Here is a 7,280-nt window from a genome sequence, read left to right on the forward strand (position 1 = left end):
AATGTAAAAAAAATAAAAAAATGTAAATGTAAAAATGTAAAAAAAATAAAAAAAGACAAAAATTTTATTGTAAACAACAGGGATGCTCCTGTAGATCAGCCACCCAATCGGACAGTTTCCATAAGAAAGAGACCCAGATAAAAGACGATCACAATTGTCAATTCCCATTAAACAAGAATCCCTAGTAAACAACTGAAATAGACTGTTCATCAGCAAAGTTCAGGACCACAACTCAAAAGAACCCCAGCACATCTCTACATAGCCAGCAGCCATTTGACGCCCCTGCACAACCTGTAGCTCCATTCATTGTCCCATTGAGGGGAAAAATCACCCCAAATAATGATGCCACCCCTTCCATGGTGCCATGTGGGAAACATCTCAGTTGGGATCTGCCATCAGTGCAGTCAATGTTTCTCCTCATAGAATGGAAACTTTCTTCCACCGTTCAATGTTGCATTTTGAAGCTCTACTTAGAACCTCTCCTTGAGCTCCGACAGTACAAAATGGGAATTCTTGCAATTTTTTGACTGGGCGGCACGGCGGTCGAGTGGTTAGGGTGCAGACCTCACAGCTAGGAGACCAGGGTTCAATTCCACCCTCGGCCATCTCTGTGTGGAGTTTGCATGTTCTCCCCATGGACCCCGGGGACTCCGGTTTCCTCCCACATTCCAAAAACATGCTAGGTTAATTGGCGACTCCAAATTGTCCATAGGTATGAATGTGAGTGTGAATGGTTGTTTGTCTATATGTGCCCTGTGATTGGCTGGCAACCAGTCCAGGGTGTACCCCGCCTCTCATCCAAAGACAGCTGGGATAGGCTCCAGCAACCCCATGACCCTTGCGAGGAAAAAGCATTAGAAAATGAATGAAAATGAATGAAGATGAGCTCACTACACATTCTCTGATGCCTTTCTCATACTGCTCACAGCCATGTTGGGGCTTCTTTGCCTGTTATCCTGACGTCTCATCTCGTTTCTTTCTGTCACACGCAATTTCTCAGGGAATTTGACTATACAAATTGATATTTTTCGCCTTTTACAAGGAAAAACATAATTTGTGACCACCTTTAAACCAAAAAAAAGTGCTGTAAAACTGTATTATGCTTTGATTCAAGCTATTTTAGTTATTGAGAATTATGCCGTGAAACCCTTTTAATGTATCATGACTGCAATTTTTTAGTATCTTTTTTTTAAACAAATATCAAACAGTGTGTGAAACCCGTTTCTCGTCATGCCAGTGTTTGTCTCTATTACAACCCCAACAAGGAGGACTATTAGCTCAGAATGGCTTGGTCCTCCCATTCTGTGGATGTATCCCAACTTGAATGCCACGCCTCCCCTCAGCTACAGGCCTGTGCAGCATACAGTACATGTAGAAGATAGGATCTTCATCAGATAATGCAATGACACTGTCATCATCAGATAGTATTGTATAGCAGCTATGCACACATTCATCAACAGGGCATTTACCTTTAAGTATGTGACAAACATCACATAACCGCATTTGACATAGATTTAAGGAGTGTAATACCCAGGAAAAACTAAATGTAAGAAGATATGATGACCATGAAGTGTCCCAATCCTTTTTATATCCAGGATGAGCTGAGAAAGATCACATTTCGTCTTCCCTCAACCTTGCAAAGCCGATCCTTCTCACTGACTTGTGCAAAGGCGGTGTTGCCGCCCGTGCTGCTAATGACGAGAACCAATGCATTCACTGGCATGACGATGGCAGACTCTGGCAGAGAATTATGCAAAGCAGCGAGCGGGGGCTGCGGGGAGCAGGCCTCAACTTGAGCATACCAAAAAGCTTGTTAATCCTTTTTAATTCTATTAGGACTCAGCACAACCGCTGGGTAAGAGGCCAGCAGCGCTATAGCGGTTCCATCAGTGACACTTGTTTTCTGTCTTGACATATGACAGAGATAGTTTAAGTTTCACTGTATTGCGACCCACCTCTTAATTTGTTAATTAGTCTGGGCTAGTCTGCCTAGTTCCCCTTGAATCTTAATCCTTTATCTCCACAAGACATTTTGGACCTGTGTTCCATTATGGCCAATGGTGTGGAAAGACCTTTACGATGAAGTAGAACAGAGAGAGCCCAACATCAGTAGCCACGTTTACATGGACCTAAATATTCCAATTCCAATCGGGTTATTTGCTCATGTAACCTTATAACCTTTGTATACACCTCATTCCGAAAGAAAAGTGCCAATCCGAATGAATATATAATGGGATTCACAGGGGTGGAATATTCCTTTCCCCAATCCAATTGAGGTATCTTGTACCCGCTCAATCGGAAAGTTGTCAGACTGCTTTCTTCTTTGTGGTGTTTTTCTTCTTCTGTTGTTTATTGTTGGTTGGCGAGCAGCTTTCATGTGCATTAGCGCCATCTGTGGAACAGAATCTAAACCCTAAAAATGGAGGCGAGCAATCGGCACCGGACTGCTGCGGAAAGTTTGTTTTTGATTCAAACTAAATTTCAAGACTGGACAAACAAAAAACTGGCAATACGGAGTTATTACAACAAATAAAGAAAAACTCAAGGAAGTCGGTATCACGTGATGTTGGTGTTTACGCTTTACTGCGCATGCTCCATTGACTATTCTGGTTGATTATAGCGGCGCATGTAGACACGCGATTGGAATATTCCTTTCCATGTATACCATTGCTTTCGGAAAGGCCATTTGGAAAGAGAAAAACTCATGTAAACGTGGCTAGTGACATATAGGTCACTAAATACCCACATCTTGTAGAAAGCCATCCCAGAAGAGACTGTTTTAGGGGGTTTCTCTGGCCCGGTGTCCCACAACTTTTGTCCATTTTGCATATACACCGTTGTCCTTTCACCACTTCAAATTGAGGGCGACTTGGGGAAATGGAATCTGGCTGAGCGTCAAATGCCTCAGTGATGCTATCATTTAGGAAGAAAAAAAAAGAAAGAAAAGGAGTACGACACAGGTGTCCCTCCCAGGTGAGCTACGTGCCTGCGGCGGCACGCTTATCTGTGCCTTCAACTGAATCAACACTTCCCGCCACTGCTAAGTCTATTTTTTATTTTATTTACACCTGGCAGGGTTAAATCCAAATCTTATCGAGTAAATCAACAAAAGCAAAGAATGAGGAAGCGAGGGGGCGTATGTGGCTGTTTTTTTAAGATGCGGACATGACAACCCACTGATCCACCGCACAAGAATGGCACACCACAACTCAGTTTCAGTTATTACAAAATGACAATGGTCAGTAGTGTTAACCCTTCGTAGTAGTTGTTATTATCTTCGCCCTTTTCCCCACATGCCTCCTTTTTCCTTCTCTATCACCTCCTGCTCCGGTCCGGCCACTCCATATACGCATAACAATAAAACATCAAATAAAGTTAAATACAACCTATGTACAGAAGACAAATGTTGCATATTTTTCCCTGACAGAGCACATCTGGGGATCGTCATCAACAATATAGTTTACCCTATAAAATAGTAGCAGTTATAGTGCCACTTGGTGCTTCAAATACATTTTCAGTTATTACAAAATGACAATAGTCAGTGGTGTTAACCCTTCGTAGTAGTTGTTATTGTCTTCACCCTTTTGCCCACATCCACCCCTCTGTCTCTTTTTTCCTTTTCTATCACCTCCTGCTCCGGTCCGGCCGCTCCATATATATGCATAACAATAAAACATCAAATAAAGTCAAATACAACCTATGTACAGAAGAAAAATGTTGCATATTTTTCCCTGGCAGAGCACATATGGGGATCTTCATCATATGGTTACCCAATATGGTTTACCCTTTAAAGTAGTTGCAGTTATAGTGCCATTTGGTGCTTCAAATACATTTTCAGTTATTACAAAATGACAATAGTCAGTAGTGTTAACCCTTCGTAGTAGTTATTATCTCCACCCGTTACCCCTCTGCCTCCTTTTTCCTTCTCTATCACCTCCTGCTCCGGCCCGGTTGTCTGTATACGTATAACAATTAAACATCAAAATAAGTTAAATACAACCTATGTAACAGAAGAAAAATATTGTATATCTTTCCCTGGCAGAGCACATCTGGGGATCTTCATCAACAATATGGTTTACTCTTTAAAGTAGTAGCAGTTATATTGCCATTTGGTGCTTCAAATACATTTTCAGTTATTACAAAATGACAGTCAGTGGTGTTAACCCTTTCTAGTAGTTGTTATTGTCTTCACCCTTTTCCCCACATCCACCCCTCTGTCTCCTTTTTCCTTCTCTATCACCTCCTGCTCTGGTCCGGCTGTCCATATACACATGCATAACAATAAAACATCAAATAAAGTCAAATACAACCTACGTATGTAACAGAAGAACAGAGCACATCTGGGCATCTTCATCAATATGGTTTACCCTATGAAATAGTAGCAGTTATAGTGTCACTTGGTGCTTCAAATACATTTTAATATACTTATATTCATTTCTCAGAGGTCCCACAATAGTGTATTGGACATGTTTTGGCTAAAATCTAGCTGCTCCTGTATTTTTCCATCAATTATCTTCTTGTGTACAAGATGATGGATTTTTCTCATTGGTCAAAGTCAAATACAACTTGTGTACAGAAGAAAAATGTCGTATATCTTTCCCTTGCAGAGCACATCTGGGGATCTTCATCAACAATATGGTTTAGCCTTTAAAATAGTAGCAGCTATAATGCCATTTGGTGCTTCAAATACATTTTAATATACTTATATTCAAGTCTCAGAGGTCCCACCAATAGTGGATTGGACATGTTTTGACTAAAATCTCGCTGCTCCTGTGTTTTTCCATCAATTTTCTTCTCATGTAGAAGGTGATAGATTTTTCTCATTGGTGCTCTTAATAGGCGCAAGGGACACGTTATTGGTAAAAAGTCATGTTTTTAACAGAGGATTTTAAAATTATTTAATAAAATACACACATACACATGGATTTAAGTCTGCTTTGTGTATTGTTTTTTTTTTATTTCACAATTGACATGGCGTGCAAGAATCAGCTTACTGACTGAAGCAGCAACAGGCTCGGATGCGCGCATCCCAGACACACACCCAAACACGACATAGTCAGGAAGCAGCAAAGCAGACGAGTCTGTCATACAAGCACAGGCATATATATACGTCGCTGTGGAATGAAACATGTCTCCCTAGTTACAGTATTATTAAAACAAAACAGGCCGCAAAACCATGATCGCATTCTTTCCCACCCCGAGCCCCCCCAACCCCATCACCCTGCCCCACATCTCACTCTGCCAACTCTTCCCTTCCCTTCATTAGTGGACTCCTTTTCCATCTTGTATGTCTCCCAGCTTACTAAAGCCCTCCCTCTCTCTCTCTCTCTCTGATCTACCCTTTATTCTCCTTCCGCTGCCTGGAAGTGGATCGAAGCAAGGGGTGGGGGGGATTTGGAGGGTGCAAGTGAAAGAAAATGCCCTCAAAAGCCCCAATCTCTATCAGGCTAGGCATTTCCATGGTAGCATGACCCCCTAAAAGGGTCCATCATGCTCCAGTGCACTCCAAAAGGACTGAGTGAGCAAAGCAGGGAAGGAGAGAGAAAGAGAAAGAGAGAGAGAGAGCGAATCAAGAAAGAATGTAGAAAAGAGTGTAAGATTCCAAACATAACATTAAGATTAAATCAATTATCATTTGGATAATAAGTCGTTTCAGTTCTTGTTTCTGCCTGTCATACGAGATAGCTGGGAGGAAAAAAAGGCAATAAGCAATTAAAGAAACATTCAACATTCATTTTATTGGTTTGGTTTCTCTCCGAGTACAGTGGTTATTTGTGCCATGTGGCTTTCACAGACAAAACAAACAATATGTGGGAACACAACAACAACAATAATAGCTCTGTGACAATCTATGGCTCAGTCTAGTTGTTACGACACGTACAAATAGTACAACTCTCCGTACCTGATCGACGCACATCAACGTAAATATAACACCGACATTGTAAAACCTAATACTCGTGAAAGTGTATGCTTTATAAAATAATGCTGACTATGTACATTCAATTGGAGCAATTGTCATTTCAAGGGAAAACCAAAACAGGAGCATTTAGGGCCACGCTGACAAGAAGAAAATAACATTTTAAGAAATGTATAAATTATATAAAGGTTTTAATTTGCAAGAAGAGTAAATGGAAGAACTCCTGATTAAATGATCTGTCTAGCCAGCTGCTATATATTAGTCTGGTAATTCCATTTTTTTTCTCATAATATTACATAAAATTACAATTTTACTCTCATAACTCATAACTTTTAATTCCACCTTCGGCCATCTCTGTGTGGAGTTTGCATGTTTTGCATTCAAAAATCCTCTGTTAAAAACATGGCTGCACGGCAGTGGAGTGGTTAGCACGCAGACCTCACAGTTAGGAGACCCGGGTTCAATTCCACCCACGGTGGTGTAGATGTAGTCACCCAATGGCAGGGGATTCCATCGCTCTGTTGTGTTTTTAATTATATAATTAATAATCACTGTTTCGTGGGTGGCTGCATGGTGACCGAATGGTTAGCGTGCAGGCCACACAGCTGGGAGACCCGGGTTCGATTCCACCCTCAGCCATATCTGTGTTTGCATGTTCTCCCCGTGCATGCGTGGGTTTTCTCCGGGTACTCCGGTTTCCTCCCACATTCCAAAAACATGCTAGGTTAATTGGCGACTCCAAATTGTCCATAGGTATGAATGTGAGTGTGAATGGTTGTTTGTCTATATGTGCCCTGTGATTGGTTGGCCACCAGTCCAGGGTGTACCCCGCCTCTCGTCCGAAAACAGCTGGGATAGGCTCCAGCACCCCTCTCGTGAGGATAAGCGGTCGAAAATGAATGAATGAACTCAGTTTTGCTTTTATAAATTGAGATATTAGTCAAGGTATTCCATGTGTTTTGTACTGTATATTAATTAGTAAAAAAATTGTTGAAAACTGCTAATTTTTCTCAGAATATTTAGAATTTTTTTTATTCTTGTTTGTTTTTATTCTCATATTGAATAATTTTTTTTTCCTTTTCAGCGTAGGCCTAATACTCCTTCATACAAGCGATCCAGACAAAACCAAACACTGATTATTCTTAGTTTTTCTTCCCAACTTGTGATCAAATATATAATACGGATTACAAATAGAAGGTTCCATGGTGTATCAAGTGCTACTAGTAAAAAGACACGCAGCGAGGCGATTCACACAAGTGAAGGTGCAGCTCAGAGGCCGGAGTAGTTGCAAAAGAAATTCAGTCAAACCTCCGTCTCTGAGACACTAAGTGGTTAGTACGGAAACGGATATAAAACACAGTAT

Source organism: Doryrhamphus excisus, linkage group LG16 (genome assembly GCF_037039965.1).
Source record: "Doryrhamphus excisus strain RoL-2023G ecotype Guam linkage group LG16, RoL_Dexc_Guam_v1.1, whole genome shotgun sequence".
In the NCBI taxonomy this organism is placed as follows: Eukaryota; Metazoa; Chordata; class Actinopteri; order Syngnathiformes; family Syngnathidae; genus Doryrhamphus; species Doryrhamphus excisus.